This window comes from Ornithodoros turicata, chromosome 1 (genome assembly GCF_037126465.1).
Source record: "Ornithodoros turicata isolate Travis chromosome 1, ASM3712646v1, whole genome shotgun sequence".
Lineage (NCBI taxonomy): Eukaryota > Metazoa > Arthropoda > Arachnida > Ixodida > Argasidae > Ornithodoros > Ornithodoros turicata.
The window spans coordinates 173,763,738-173,781,344 of NC_088201.1; the positions used below are offsets into that span (position 1 = coordinate 173,763,738).

Below are 17,607 nucleotides of genomic sequence, written 5' to 3' on the forward strand. Positions count from 1 at the left end.
GCGAAGCAAACACGAGGGGATCGAAAGGTACTTAGTAATACGTGCAACCAGACAGTACTTTTCAGGGTAGTGGATATTATGATATTCACGCGTATGCTGAAAAACAGCGAATAGTTCACATGAGCACTAAGATCGCGGACTACATTTACATGTAGAATTATTCAACCTTACAGGATATGGTGAAAGCTTAGCTGTATTCAAGCTGAGTGAACTGTCGGAACAATATTTGAGGACAGACATTACATCATCTTGAATAAGACGGCAATCACTTATACGGTAAGCTTCACAGTACAACTTTAAGTCATCGGCATACTGAAGAACACAACAGTTTTAACACAATCTCTTTCACGAAAATATTAAAAAGCAGAGCTATGAAAGATCGCTGCCGCTGCGCGCACTATTGTGACCTAATTTTCTCGGGTAATCTAGCTTCTGAAAATGAGCATTTTGGTGAAAAGACCACAAAATGCGAAGTTCATATCACGCAGTAAAAAATATATTAAAAATAAAAAGGACAGAGTGAGAGAGAGAAATTTATTCGAAGTACCTTCCATGCGCCTTGAATCTCATCTGATTGCAGTTATCCTAAGACTTTTAGAAAACAAAAGGCAGCAGACAGTCAGACGGGTAATGCTCGCAACTAGGCCCCCACGTTGTTTATGTTTCACTTTTTGATCACAATACGGTGTGGCAACAAGTAATGACTGTCAGGGCTAGTGCAGGCCAGGAAGGTTTCCACCAACACTTCGAAGACAAACTGTCTTGCACTTGATGGTGATTTTTGATCAGACAATGTTGTAGTGCTCTTGAATGTTTGCAAAATACGAATATGATGTAGGGCCCTAACATCTCTCATTCATGAAACGAACTCATCAAACGAACAGAACTGAAAACTCAGTTCGGTTCAAAATTTTTTTCTGCCGAGTAATTGTATATACAGGGTGTTCAAAATTAAGCTTTCACTAGCACATTATAAATAGGCGAACAAAAGAAAACTGGTGCTATTTTTTCTGTTCCTTGAGTAAGAAACAGGTGCTACATTATTAGCCGCACCTGACACAAGTAGCGTAAAGTTATCATCCGGTTTCCTGTCATCGCTGTGTTTGCGTAGCGCTCGTGAAAGCTTAATTTTGAGCACCCTGTATACGTCTACTTCAGATAACTGACACCGATTTGTTAAAATATGGTGCAGTATCGTTTGAGGTATTGTACATAATTATAAAGTACACGTTTTCTATATATTCTCACAGTATATGGTGTCACTAACACCACATTGCTTTACTCCGAGACCGGGATATGTGATGTTACACTTTTCCATGGACTAAATGTCACGAACGGACCACGTAAGTAAATTTCCTGTTCTTTCGTCTAAGAACCGATCCACACAGCATTTTCATTTGCCTGTCAATGATGACACGGAAGAGGTACCATCTTATATATTCGTTAATAAAGCAAATAATCATTGAAGCAGCATGATACGGATCGCATAATATATATTAATATATATTAATAATATATCCAGCACTTACCTGCGTAGAAACTGCACTCCCGGTACGATGTTGAGCGTGAAGAGCGACTTTTGAGTTTCACTCTTAACCGCTAAAAGCAGTGTCTTTTTGTTTGTTTGTTTACCATTTACGAATTTTTTAAAATTAACCTATGAGAACAGCATAGGTGTCATTTTTTTTAAATTTCGTTCTACGGCCATGCGGAGATACTGTCGAAGAAAGTATGCAACTACAGAATGTCTAATTACCTACAATTCATTAATTAACGCTCCAACTATGGAATTTCGGGCAAAAGTTAGACATGAGAAGAAGAAATAATCCTCGTTCAAATCTATCCTATTTTTTTAAAGAAATCAAGAAACGGGCGCGTGACATAAACCATCCATCGCAGTATTTCGGTATGCACGTGAGCCGAAACGGAAAAAGCGCGCCTCAACAGCGCATCACCCTCGCCGTCCGAGGCTTATTTGGACAAGAGAGAGGTCTCCCAGCAGCACGCAATATTGGCCTTATTGGCTGGTCATTGGCGATACGGGTCCAATATGGGAGCCGTTTTGTAAGGATTTCCCCATATTCGCTCAAACTTGGCAATATGGGCCTCAAATTGCCAAGTTTGAGCCAATATGAGGAAAATCCTAGCAACATGGACCCCGTAATACACGTGTACACCCCATAATGACTGAAAATGCAGAAAATGGTATGTACCCGAGTTGTACAGATGCCCAGGCAGCACGGCAAGATTAAAGTTTGAAGCGTGTAAAATGCCCGATTCAATATATCGTTAATCCAACAACTTCCCGCAGATCATACACATCGCTCGAAACATACGTAAGTAGTAAAGGGGCGGGCAGAACCCAGCCCCGGGCGAATTCAGGACCCCCTACCCTGAGCCCTGCGCGTATTTTTCCCTGCGCGGCGCGTGTGGGGAGGGTTGTCAGCGCGCTTATCGGTGGGGGAGGGATGCGTGCGCGCTTATCCTCTCACATTTTTCAGAGTGGGCAGACTTCTTGGGCCGACTTCACATATTTTTCCGACAGCAGGTGAGCGGTTTACATGCAGAGACATGCAAAGAAGGGTCATACACAAAAAAGGGCAAGTCGAAATATATTTATTAATGCCAATCAAGTTGAGATATATTTATTAAAGCCAATAGTGCTGCGAATTGTGATGCCAATCAGGTGAATGAGAAAAACCCAGCCGAAAAAACGTTCGCCAACTGTAACAGGGCGGTGCTCGGGTGGAGGGTTGCTGTGGTGGGCGGAGCGTGGCCGGAGAGCTGCGCGCTTACCATTCATCCTGGGCTGACTTCTTTCACCATTTTCCTACTTGGGCCGACTTCCTTCCCATGACAGCTGGGCGGAGCGTGACCGGAGGGCTGTTGTGGTGGGCGGAGTGTGACCGGAGGGCTGCGTGCATGCTTACCATTCACCCTGGGCTGACTTCTTTCACAATTTTCCTACTTGGGCGTCGCGTGGCCGGAGGGCTGCATGTGCGTTTACCATTCAGCCTGGGCCGCCGACTTTCGTCATTTTTCAGTCTGGACCGCCGACTTTCGTCATTTTTCAGCCTGGGCCGTCGACTTTCGTCATTTTTCAGCCTGAGTCGACTTGAATCGTAATTTTTCCAGCTACAACAGGTGTGCAGTTTACATGCAAAGGATAGCCATACACAAAAGTACAAGTGAAAATATTTTTATTAAAGTCATTAGGAATTATGTTATGACTCTGCGTGAATGGGAAAAACTTAGCCAAAAATCTGAAATAGAAGGAACACAATACACGTAACAAAGAATATTACAGGTATGATACATTAGCATTGAATAGGTATCACAAATCAAACACAATATTTTTATTAGTGGAAGTTTTCAATGAATCAGAATTGATAGCACATTTAAAATATTCTTAATCAATACTATTACAATCAAAATTACAAATTGTATTATAAAACGTCTAATATTCCTATACGTGAGAACCATCAGTGCAATAGCGGGAAGTTCTGATAGTTGTATGTAATTAACTGTGAACAGCAGAGACACTGGAAGACTATGGGACACGAACACAAGACGAAATAAAATCTATACCACTACAAAGAAGATATTCCACTTCACCACATAGCACGCTCCTAGCCAACAAATAGAACAAAGAACGACACGAACACAAGAGGAAAATCAGAAGAAAAAATCAAACTCATCAGAAGATAGACATGTTAAAAATGAACTTCACCACATAGCACACTCCTAGCCAACAAACAGAACGACACGAACACAAGAGGAAATAAAATCTATACCACTACAAAGAAGATATTCCACTTCACCACATAGCACGCTCCTAGCCAACAAACAGAACAAAGAACGACACGAAAACAAGAGGAAAATCAGAAGAGAAAATCAAACTCATCAGAAAATAGATATGTTAAAAACGAACTTCACCACATAGCACGATCCTAGCCAACAAACAGAATGACACGAACACAAGACGAAATAAAATCTATACCACTACAAAGAAGATATTCCACTTCATCACATAGCACGCTCCTAGCCAACAAAGAACGACACGAACACAAGAGGAAAATCAGAAGAAAAAATCAAACTCATCAGAAAATAGACATGTTAAAAATGAACTTCACCACATAGCACACTCCTAGCCAACAAACAGAACGACACGAACACAAGAGGAAATAAAATCTATACGACTACAAAGAAGATATTCCACTTCACCACATAGCACACTCCTAGCCAACAAAGAACGACACGAACACAACAGGAAATAAAATCTATACCAATACAAAGAAGATATTCCTAATCAAAACAACATAGTAATCTATCATTCAGTAAATTAGAAGAAAAAATCAAACTCATCAGAAAATAGACATGTTAAAAATGAACTTCACCATATAGCGCGCTCCTAGCCAACAACCAGATCTAATGATATCTGACCTGCATGATTTGTTGAAGACGGATGCCGATAGATGTATGGAAGACCACGGAACACGAGCGACAAGAGGAAATAAAATATATACCACTACAAAGAAGATATTCTTAATCAATACGATTACAATCAAATTACAAATTGTATTATAAAAGTCTGAGACGTGAAAACCATCTTTGCAATAGCGTGAATATTTGTCATAACATTTCGAGCGCAATAGGGAATCTCAGTTTCATATTCCAACATTACTCAACTTTTAATTTCTTATCAAGTGAACAGCATAGACGTAAGAAAATAACGAGAAACAACACAATCATCAGCTACAATTAATAGAGAGCCAAACCTGCGCACCATCCAACACATAGAGAAATAATAGCTAATCAATCTATCAATGGCGAAATAGCACAGACTTAACGCTGAAGAACAGAGGAACACGCGGCGACACGTAAACATCAACAGTGGAAAATAATCTATCATTGAACCATCATAAAATCGATCAATATACAATTTTCATTCTAACAAACACTACGAACCTTGATGGAGGTATCCAAGACATAGGAAATATGCACGATTTTCACTCTTTTCCTCAAAGCCGGGAGGCTTTATGTCTATATCTATGTGACCATAGCACAGCGCATGCTTTATCACTCAAAGGGTTAGGGGCTATATTACTTTGTCCAGCAAACGGGGCGCTCTAGAAGTCAGATAAGAGAGTTCAAAGGCGATATAGTTTATTGTGCAGCGCAAATAGATGTCGATATCACTCGCTGGGGTCACTACCTTTTCACATCCTTTCCCTGAAATGGAAATCTTTCGTCAAAGTGGTTGTCAAGTCGGCTAAGTTTGTAGAGATGCGATATTTTTATTGAAAGTGTAGAGAAAGTCCAAATTATTAATTGGTAGCAACGATACTCAATCAAAAACGAGAAACAAATTTAATTACGTCAATTTTTGTAATATTTTGCAACAGAAATTTCTAATGTGAAATGCAACTCAGAGTTATGAGGCATTCCCATCTTAGAGGTACTTACTTATGTCAATCGAGTGAACAATTGAAACAAATACAAGACAATAATTATCTCGAGCGGTAAGTTCACAACTCATAGAATATCAGTCGAGTGAATACTTGAAACAAAATCAAAACAATAATTCTCACGACAGGTGGAGATTATAGCATTCTAAATCAGATAATAATAAAATTTTAATCAATAAAATAAACATAGATATGCTTTTAATTAAGTGTAGACGTGCACTTGAAAACAGAAGAGACCATTGCTCTACTTTGAAAAGATGGACAGATTTTGTACTCGATACCATAAGTCATGGGAAGATGTGATCAAAAACTGATTCGAAAAGGAGGAGCCGCCAAACGATTTCATTATCGCTGCATTTCAATACGTCCTAGACATGGTCGTATTCGGAGATATGGTACAAACTACAGAACTGAAGGTGCAAGAATTTATATGCCGAATCTACAATACTTAAAAAATATCTGCACATCAACGTCTGAAGGGCCATTGGGATTGATGGCGGAGTTTTTGAGGTTTGCCAACGAAGAATTGAAATACACTAGACCAGATGTAATTGTAATCATTGCAATGGGCATTGCGTACATCAAGAAAGCAGTCGGATCAAATTATCATATACAAGCGGTCTATATCGCACGATTCATTACGGATTTGTTGAAATTACACATATCTGAGATGGAAAGTACATAAAATCTTATCATGTGATATATTCCACTACCACGGCAACGCAATTATTTTCTTCTACCAGTCTCTGCAACGATGTCGAATCAACAGAAGTTCAATATTGTTGTGCAAGGTCTGATGTATTATCACCTGTTGAAACTCAACAAACATATCAATTGCGGTGGACCACCGGACGATTTTCATCTAATACTCTCTTGTACGCCATTCAAGAACCTTCATACAAAGAAAGGAAGCATCAGTAAGAGACTCTGCAAATTCATCGCGACAAAGTGCAAGTTGTTGAAGCAATACAAACACGGCGACAACATAGCGCCTGCATTAATCAACGCTGGATTCAAGCGCCCAATAATCAGAATAAACTATTTAATGTCTTCGGAATTCATCAATGAAGACAACAAACGAAAACTTCAGAGTTTGAAATAGAATTGTAATTTATCGAAATAAACAAGCGTATAAGTGAAACAATAATTGTAATCTTTGTCGTCATTAAAATGAATTCTTCGCATCACAATGAAAAACACTTTACATTGAGCATGGCTAGACTGAGAACAATGATCGCTAAGGAAACGAAATATTCCACAATTTGTGTAAGAATTCTCGTATGGAATGAGACCTGACCACCAAATAGGTTTTACTCGACTACACTCTGTACAAATTCAACACCCGAAGGATAGAATTGCCGGAGAAGGATCGGTCATTGAAATTTAGAGATATGATACATCGGTCTATAATTACAAAAAAAGGATCACTAATCTCATGTGAAAACTTATCATATTTCACGAATTAAATTCCACAGTGCATGTATATTTCTCAATCAGTTGCACTAGCCCAGACATAGTAAAAGAAGAAGAAAAGGAGTCTTTGACAAGCAACCGATTGGAGTGCGGAACAAATAAATAAATATTTTTGTCAACACAGTTGTCCATTTGTATGAGTAGGAAAAAGGAGCCGTCCAAGGCTTGCAGTGGGGGCCAAGATATGGCAAAACGGGAAGTAAGGCAAGATAACTGATTGCGGCTGGCCGTTCGCGACAATTTTTACAATCGCATTGGGGTTCACTGCCTGGGAGATAATACGAAGCCTTCGCGAAAAGCAAATCTATTATCAGGTGCCACAATGCAAACGAAAGATTTTACGAGCACGACGTGCAGGCCAAGTCTACATATCTAATCACGTAGTCTTCGTAACACACGGCACACAAACGTATATCAAATAATTTCCAAGTGGCAATCAGATTTTGGGAGAAGCGGATCACACAACTGCCATCAGAAGTGCTTAACCAATATACAATGAAGATGAGCGTTATGCGTAAACACAATGGAAGATATGTTATATTAATTATAATAACCAGATCAGCGCAGGTCACACATAAACGTAGATCCAATTCACAAAATATACTAGAGATTTCCCGTAACCATGCAGAAAAAACTATCGCATTATTTTAGTGTCATAGCATCTAGGCACTACAAATGGAAAGGCCATACTGTAATTTTATAAGTCTTTAGCTCATAACATTGTAAAACGCAAATTCCACACTAAAGATCATTTTCTTCTTTAAATTTTCAAAATCAAAACTGCACGCTATTTCTTGCATTTTTCTAAAGATATAGATTAAAAAGTTGTGCATATACTCACACATACTTTACAAGATATTTGTTTGTGGATTAATTGCTAAAATTTATCGGTTCACATTCAGGAGAAGTGGTGACTACCACACATCAGTAAGAGTTTAATCACAATTTGAACAAGTGTTGCGATTTATGATCAGTGTTGTAGAACGTGTAATTTCACAATACGCAAGCTTTAGGTCGCTCACTTTGACGAGCACTCTTTCACGATGTCAGAGAAGTTATCCGAATGGATTGATATTTTCTGTATACACTATAACATAATACGAATTCTTTATGTCGTGGATATTAAAAGTTACGAATATTTTTCGAACGAAAATTTACTTAAGACTCGAAGAAAGGGTCACCCGCGTCGACGAACCCGTTTCCGGAAAAATCAACACGCTCGCGTGCGGTACCGCGTTAACGCGTCGGGCACAGAATCGCGTTCGGTTTCGGGTACGGCATTGGGGAAACGCGGCCCGGCGTGTTGCCGAAACGTCTTCGACGACGCGGGTGACCCTTTCTTCGAGTCTTAAGTAAATTTTCGTTCGAAAAATATTCGTAACTTTTAATATCCACGACGCGGGTGACCCTTTCTTCGAGTCTTAAGTAAATTTTCGTTCGAAAAATATTCGTAACTTTTAATATCCACTCTAATATCCCTTTTAATATCCGAGTGTAGTCGAGTAAAACCTATTTGGTGGTCAGGTCTCATTCCATACGAGAATTCTTACACAAATTGTGGAATATTTCGTTTCCTTAGCGATCATTGTTCTCAGTCTAGCCATGCTAAATGTAAAGTGTTTTTCATTGTGATGCGCAGAATTCATTTTAATGACGACAAAGATTACAATTATTGTTTCACTTATACGCTTGTTTATTTCGATAAATTACAATTCTATTTCAAACTCTGAAGTTTTCGTTTGTTGTCTTCATTGATGAATTCCGAAGACATTAAATAGTTTATTCTGATTATTGGGCGCTTGAATCCAGCGTTGATTAATGCAGGCGCTAGGTTGTCGCCGTGTTTGTATTGCTTCAACAACTTGCACTTTGTCGCGATGAATTTGCAGAGTCTCTTACTGATGCTTCCTTTCTTTGTATGAAGGTTCTTGAATGGCGTACAAGAGAGTATTAGATGAAAATCGTCCGGTGGTCCACCGCAATTGATATGTTTGTTGAGTTTCAACAGGTGATAATACATCAGACCTTGCACAACAATATTGAACTTCTGTTGATTCGACATCGTTGCAGAGACTGGTAGAAGAAAATAATTGCGTTGCCGTGGTAGTGGAATATATCACATGATAAGATTTTATGTACTTTCCATCTCAGATATGTGTAATTTCAACAAATCCGTAATGAATCGTGCGATATAGACCGCTTGTATATGATAATTTGATCCGACTGCTTTCTTGATGTACGCAATGCCCATTGCAATGATTACAATTACATCTGGTCTAGTGTATTTCAATTCTTCGTTGGCAAACCTCAAAAACTCCGCCATCAATCCCAATGGCCCTTCAGACGTTGATGTGCAGATATTTTTTAAGTATTGTAGATTCGGCATATAAATTCTTGCACCTTCAGTTCTGTAGTTTGTACCATATCTCCGAATACGACCATGTCTAGGACGTATTGAAATGCAGCGATAATGAAATCGTTTGGCGGCTCCTCCTTTTCGAATCAGTTTTTGATCACATCTTCCCATGACTTATGGTATCGAGTACAAAATCTGTCCATCTTTTCAAAGTAGAGCAATGGTCTCTTCTGTTTTCAAGTGCACGTCTACACTTAATTAAAAGCATATCTATGTTTATTTTATTGATTAAAATTTTATTATTATCTGATTTAGAATGCTATAATCTCCACCTGTCGTGAGAATTATTGTTTTGATTTTGTTTCAAGTATTCACTCGACTGATATTCTATGAGTTGTGAACTTACCGCTCGAGATAATTATTGTCTTGTATTTGTTTCAATTGTTCACTCGATTGACATAAGTAAGTACCTCTAAGATGGGAATGCCTCATAACTCTGAGTTGCATTTCACATTTGATATTTCTGTGTGGTTCACTAGAAATTTCTGTTGCAAAATATTACAAAAATTGACGTAATTAAATTTGTTTCTCGTTTTTGATTGAGTATCGTTGCTACCAATTAATAATTTGGACTTTCTCTACATGTTGAATAACAATATCGCATCTCTACAAACTTAGCCGACTTGACAACCACTTTGACGAAAGATTTCCATTTCAGGGAAAGGATGCGAAAAGATAGTGACCCCAGCGAGTGATATCGACATCTATTTGCGCTGCACAATAAACTATATCGCCTTTGAACTCTCTTATCTGACCTCTAGAGCGCCCCGTTTGCTGGACAAAGTAATATAGCCCCTAACCCTTTGAGTGATAAAGCATGCGCTGTGCTATGGTCACATAGATATAGACATAAAGTCTCCCGGCTTTGAGGAAAAGAGTGAAAATCGTGCATATTTCCTATGTCTTGGATACCTCCATCAAGGTTCGTAGTGTTTGTTAGAATGAAAATTGTATATTGATCGATTTTATGATGGTTCAATGATAGATTATTTTCCTCTGTTGACGTTTACGTGTCGCCGCGTGTTCCTCTGTTCTTCAGCGTTAAGTCTGTGCTATTTCGCCATTGATAGATTGATTAGCTATTATTTCTCTATGTGCTGGATGGTGCGCAGGTTTGGCTCTCTATTAATTGTAGCTGATGATTGTGTTGTTTCTCGTTATTTTCTTACGTCTATGCTGTTCACTTAATAAGAAATTAAAAGTTTAGTAATGTTGGAATATGAAACTGAGATTCCCTATTGCGCTCGAAATGTTATGACAAATATTCACGCTATTGCAAAGATGGTTCTCACGTCTCAGACTTTTATAATACAATTTGTAATTTGATTGTAATCGTATTGATTAAGAATATCTTCTTTGTAGTGGTATAGATTTTATTTCCTCTTGTCGCTCGTGTTCCGTGGTCTTCCATACATCTATCGGCATCCGTCTTCAACAAATCATGCAGGTCAGATATCATTAGATCTGGTTGTTGGCTAGGAGCGCGCTATATGGTGAAGTTCATTTTTAACATGTCTATTTTCTGATGAGTTTGATTTTTTCTTCTGATTTTCCTCTTGTGTTCATGTCGTTCTTTGTTGGCTAGGAGCGTGCTATGTGATGAAGTGGAATATCTTCTTTGTAGTTTTATAGATTTTATTTCGTCTTGTGTTCGTGCCATTCTGTTTGTTGGCTAGGATCGTGCTATGTGGTGAAGTTCGTTTTTAACATATCTATTTTCTGATGAGTTTGATTTTTTCTTCTGATTTTCCTATTGTGTTCGTGTCGTTCTTTGTTCTGTTTGTTGGCTAGGAGCGTGCTATGTGGTGAAGTGGAATATCTTCTTTGTAGTGGTATAGATTTTATTTCCTCTTGTGTTCGTGTCGTTCTGTTTGTTGGCTAGGAGTGTGCTATGTGGTGAAGTTCATTTTTAACATGTCTATTTTCTGATGAGTTTGATTTTTTCTTCTGATTTTCCTCTTGTGTTCGTGTCGTTCTTTGTTCTGTTTGTTGGCTAGGAGCGTGCTATGTGGTGAAGTGGAATATCTTCTTTGTAGTGGTATAGATTTTATTTCGTCTTGTGTTCGTGTCCCATAGTCTTCCAGTGTCTCTGCTGTTCACAGTTAATTACATACAACTATCAGAACTTCCCGCTATTGCACTGATGGTTCTCACGTATAGGAATATTAGACGTTTTATAATACAATTTGTAATTTTGATTGTAATAGTATTGATTAAGAATATTTTAAATGTGCTATCAATTCTGATTCATTGAAAACTTCCACTAATAAAAATATTGTGTTTGATTTGTGATACCTATTCAATGCTAATGTATCATACCTGTAATATTCTTTGTTACGTGTATTGTGTTCCTTCTATTTCAGATTTTTGGCTAAGTTTTTCCCATTCACGCAGAGTCATAACGTAATTCCTAATGACTTTAATAAAAATATTTTCACTTGTACTTTTGTGTATGGCTATCCTTTGCATGTAAACTGCACACCTGTTGTAGCTGGAAAAATTACGATTCAAGTCGACTCAGGCTGAAAAATGACGAAAGTCGGCGGCCCAGGCTGAATGGTAAACGCACACGCAGCACTCCGGCCACGCGACGCCCAAGTAGGAAAATTGTGAAAGAAGTCAGCCCAGGGTGAATGGTAAGCATGCACGCAGCCCTCCGGTCACACTCCGCCCACCACAACAGCCCTCCGGTCACGCTCCGCCCACCACAACAGCCCTCCGGTCACGCTCCGCCCACCTGTCATGGGAAGGAAGTCGGCCAAAGTAGGAAAATGGTGAAAGAAGTCAGCCCAGGATGAATGGTAAGCGCGCAGCCCTCCGGCCACGCTCCGCCCACCACAGCAACCCTCCACCCGAGCACCGCCCTGTTACAGGTGGTGAAGGTTTTTTCGGCTGGGTTTTTCTCATTCACCTGATTGGCATCACAATTCCCAGCACCTATTGGCTTTAATAAATATATCTCAACTTTATTGGCATTAATAAATATATTTTGACTTGTGCTTTTTTGTGTATGACCCTTCTTTGCATGTCTCTGCATGTAAACCGCTCACCTGCTGTCGGAAAAATATGTGAAGTCGGCCCAAGAAGTCTGCCCAGGCTGAAAAATGTGAGAGGATAAGCGCGCACGCATCCCTCCCCCACCGATAAGCGCGCTGACAACCCTCCCCACACGCGCCGCGCAGGGAAAAATACGCGCAGGGCTCAGGGTAGGGGGGGTCCTGGATTCGCCCGGGGCTGGGTTCTGCCCGCCCCTTTACTACTTACGTACGTCAACATACGTAGCAACATACGTAGCAATCTCACTGTAACATATTCACTGCAACTCGGCAACTCAACTTCGAACATAGGAGGAGCAGGCAAGCTGTCTGGCGTTGACTTGATGTTAAGATTGCCTAGCGTTTGAGGGAAAACGCAGTACACAGGTCGATACGAACACATAGGCTCACGAACCAGCAATGAATCTTTAATACACAAAGTGCAAGAGAAACAGGATAAAAATAAGCCGAAGTGTGCACCTTCTTTTCATCCTGACTCTCTTGCACTTTGTGTATTAAAGATTCATTGCTAGTTCTTGTGTCTGTGTTCGTTTCGTCCTGTGTTCGTCCCGTGTTTTCCGTCAAACTGAAGGCAATATTAACATCAAGTCAACTTTCCACTTGCTGCAAACAGCAGTCATTTTGCTTCGCGATGGCAATGCTAATCGGTAGAGCCGACTGAGGGCGTGGTTGTTTGAGCGAAGCCACGTGTCTTACAACTAATGCGCATGCGCGACCGATCAAGTAAAAAAGCACAGTGTTTGATAGGAAGGGATGTCTCTTCTGTAAGGCTAGGTGCTTTCAAAGTACTGCAGGCAGTGCCTTTGTACTCTAGGAATGGGTTGGAGATTTTTGGTTCGTAGACTATTGCCATCCCAATGAAGACTTCTGAGGGATGTTTGGGATTGGTAGTTCCGTGGGACTGCCTGGGTCCTTCAGCGAGACGGGCGTAGCACCTGTTCTTCGTTTTTAGAGCGACGCAGGGTTTTTTTTTTTGTAATGCTATACAACGCGGATCAATAAGAAGATCTGCAGCAATGAAAAAGCAAAAGAAGAGAGATGTAACATCAGTTATATTTAACAGGATAATGCTTTATTATTACACGGAGTCCGCGTTGGCGTCATCACGAAAATATTGGTGCAATATGGGTAGAATGGGCTTGCCAATATGAACAGCCCATATTAGTCTCTTGTGGAGCGTGGTCGCGCTCCCCATATTGGTTCCATATTGGCAGCCCATATTGGACCAATATTAGCGTGCTGCTTGGGTTTTCTGGACAGCTGAGCGCCACCTACTCCAGTCCTTTCCATCCCTCAAAGCACTTGAGCCTCTGACGTGATATGAGCGCTGTGCTCCGTGCGTTGACGGTCGATCCGGTTTCGAATTCTGCTCATTTGCATATCGAAATTCGGGAATGGGTATTTCAACGGACGTGCATATTTGAGGATTTTTTAGACGTTGAATGACGTTCATGGAGGGCAGTCTCTCCTACTGCTATCTTGCTTTTGCCCAAAATCCCCTAATATAAGAGTCAATTAATTTTAGGTAATTAGTCACCTTGTTGTTGCAAACTTTCTTGGAAAGGATGTTCGCTTGGCCGTTGAACTCAACTGCATTGTCTCAGTCATGTGCTTTCTGTGACAGCGGCGTCTACCAGTCTGTCCGTTTTCATGTTATTTCTGCTATTTCCGCTATTATTTAATGTGATAATTCCACGTAGGTACGTTTAATGCAATTTAATGCAAGAACACGAATAATATCTACTTGTATTTACTGGACGACTAATTACCTAAAATTCTTAAATCTAATTGCATCTTTTCGCGAAAATGCGAGACAGCAGAATCCGAGGCGACCATTATGTGATTCCACCTTCCTTCTCAAAAATGATGAAACGAACAAGTGATATACATCGCCAAACTTTGGTAGGGGAATGAGGCGAAACCAGAACTACGCACTTCGTGAGCGTAAAAAAAAAAAAAAACGATATCTATTCGGCTTATGTCGGCCAGAAAATTGTACATCTGGTCAACAGACAAGAGTTCATTCCTAACAGCTCTATCGCTACACAACACGTGACCCTCTGACGCGCATGCCCTGTCACACCCGTTTTGCGCAGTGGGCGTTGGAGAAGTAACTCGTGCCCCACATATCCTATCACTATTTTGCAGATGTTGAACTGTGGCAGCACAGCGATGTGAACGGGGGCGCTGCAGTTGAGTGCTGCAAAAAGAAATTCAATTATGAAATTGAAAAGATAGGAAAAAATTGCAGTGTTAGAGAGATCAACACGGATTGCGGAACGTACCCGACGCCTGTGAAGGATTGCCAAGAAGCACTCATGCGCTGAAAGACAAAAATAAACATGCTGCATTTCAAAATGTGTGTATCGGAGTTCTTTTTTCTCGACATTCTGACGTTCGACGTTCTGTAACCTTCTGCACATAGCCGACATAAATCCAACGACTGTACAGCATGCTATCACTTCTGTTTCAAGAGAGAAAGAGAAAGAGAGAGAGGCGTAGACACTTTCTCCCTGACGGGTCCCCAGGTGCTCTAAGGAAAATGTCTGATCAGTCCCCTACAGGGCCCGCCCCGAACTTATGATCCCACCTGAGCAGCATGCCGCAATATAAGACAGGCAAGACAGTTAAAACTAAAATCTAGGAACGTGAAGACGTTTTTTTTTTTTTATAGCTGAGTGTTAGCACCGCGAAGTAACTGTGGCTATGAGTGGTGGAGACGTGGACACAGTGGGACATAGCACAGCAGGAAAGAGTGGGGGTTAAGGGGGGTCACTCTCAGAAGGCTTATTCAGTTTTTGTGAATATTAAATACAGTAATAGGTGTGAGAAAGATGGATTTCAAATGCGTCCTATTAAATTTGCTATTGATTCAATGGCACCCATTTTCACTAACAGTTTGAGCATAATATTGCTAACCGGATAATTTCCTGTTAGTATACAAATTGGGAAGGTAATAGTTATTCACAAAGCTGTGGCAAAAACAAGATTAGCAATTACAGACGAATTTCAATATTCTCAATCTTTTCGAAAGAGCTCGAGAAAATAATTCATTGCAGTTTTTTTATGTTTTCTGTCACAGAACTGCATGCTCTTTGGCGCCCAATTTGGATTCAGGGAACAACACTCGACTAAACTCCCCATTCTAATCCCAAAAAGAATACAGTATTTCAGGATTTGTAAATAAGGTGCTCTTTATGCGCCTTCATCGATTTCTCTAAAGATTGGACCTAATATACCATTTACAAAGTTGAACACTCGAGGTATTCCGCTAAAACTGTGCATTTATCTTCAGTATCGTAAACAGTATGTTGGCATACAGGGTAAGCCTTCCAGAACAGTTCGTATCACAGCTGACGTGCCACAACGTAGTATTCTTCGACCATTACTACTTACAGTATATATGTTCGCCCTGTCGAAGAACATTAAATTTATTGCTTACGCCGACGACACACGCCTATTTCTACAGGAAACATCGATCACGTAAATAAATGAATGAATTGTTATCTCTTTACACGCTTCACCTACCAGAAATTACTGAAAAATCAACATCACAAACACTAACGCAGTTGTTTTTCACTCAATAGGAAAAATGTTAACTTACTCACACCCCTCCTTCTTGGCACCGTCAGAATTGCTCTTCTGGATGAGGTAAAGTCATTATGTGTTTGGTTCAACCAAACTATGTTATGGGACAGGCATACTCACTACATCGCTAACAAAGTGTCGGGTGCAACCGCCACTTTAGGCCGCACTACAAACCCTTTGCCACGGGAAGCAAAACTGATGATCTGTAACATCCTTATTTACACACACCTCACCCACTGGCATCTGGTATGGGGTACTAGAACATCCGCAATCTGATTATAATATGAATAAACTGATGGCACCTTTGTCGGAAAAAGTGGTTTGATACACAGAAAAATATCGCTATTATACACTATATGCAGCCACTCTTTCCCAAATTTAATATAATCAGGCTAACCAATCTGTACAGCTACTGAACTTAGCTTGAGGACTTTTTCAACATATTTATCTTTTATCTCTATTGCGGCTACTCCTAAGCCATTTTACCTGTGATATTTTTGAACATTTATGGAGCATATATTTTGCGAGGCTTTGTTAAACGAAACGTGTTCAAAGTGCTTTTAATGCAGCTGTACAGGGTGTTTCCTCTAGCTGCACTGAATATTCAGACAGACAGTAGCATTATAAAACATGCCCCGTACATGCAATAATTAATTTAGTTGTTACTTAAAGTATAACAGTTCATTAGCCTGCTAGGCCTCGTTCCTGATGACTACCATGTGCAGTTCAATCTTCAATTTTTTGACTACTTTGTGATGAACATTTAGACTTACTGACTTATTTCAATTTATCCCATGTATGGTATTTTGAGGTAACTGCGTTCAGAATGCTTGAAATAAGCACAATGTGTATGGTGCATTGACAAGAGTAGGACCTCTGAAGTACTTCACAAGCTGTGATAAAACAGACTGCACCATACGCAATGAGGTATCAAAAGTGCCATTGTTTCCTGTCGCTTAGGCAGTATAGTTTTCATTGCATTATACAATTCATGGGAAATGCGCTTCGGTACTATTGCCTGCCTAAAATATGCCTCCACATTGCTTGGTGGCAGTTAGTGTTTGTGCTACCCTTTACACTACCCTGTGATATCCTGATGTTAAGATGGGAGCAGTTCTATTTTTGTCTACTGAAGTGCCTGACATTCAAGTGTATTGACAAGAGTAGGACCTCTGAAGTACTTCACAAGCTGTGATGAAACAGATAGCATCAAATGCAATGAGGTATCAAAAGTGCCATTGTTTCTTGTCACTTAGGCAGTAGTTGTCATTGCATTATACAGTTTGTGGGAAATGTGCTTCGGTACTATTGCCTGCCTAAAATATGCCTCAACATTGCTTGGTGGCAGTTAGTGTTTGTGCTATCCTTTACACTACCCTGTGATATCCTGATGTTAAGATGGAAGCAGTTCTATTTTTTGTGTACTGAAGTGTCTTGGCAGGCTTGCCTTATGAGTAACCCTTGTTAACTTTTGTATGGAAGCATAGAATACTGAATAAAATTTCTAGTCACTGTGAACAGGCATGTGTGATGGAGCAGCTTGCATTATAAGGTGTATATATAGCATAGGGGGGAGGGGGCATACTACATTAACGTCCTGGAATGC

At 40.0% G+C, this 17,607-nt stretch overlaps 1 long non-coding RNA gene across 1 annotated transcript; it reads left to right on the plus strand.

Moving 5' to 3' along the window:
• Positions 1-203: 203 nt before the first annotated feature.
• Positions 204-14,697, plus strand: LOC135373113 (uncharacterized). The gene is made up of 3 exons (XR_010416289.1): positions 204-276; positions 1,251-1,343; positions 14,562-14,697. It is a non-coding gene; the product is annotated as an uncharacterized LOC135373113 (long non-coding RNA).
• Positions 14,698-17,607: the final 2,910 nt, after the last annotated feature.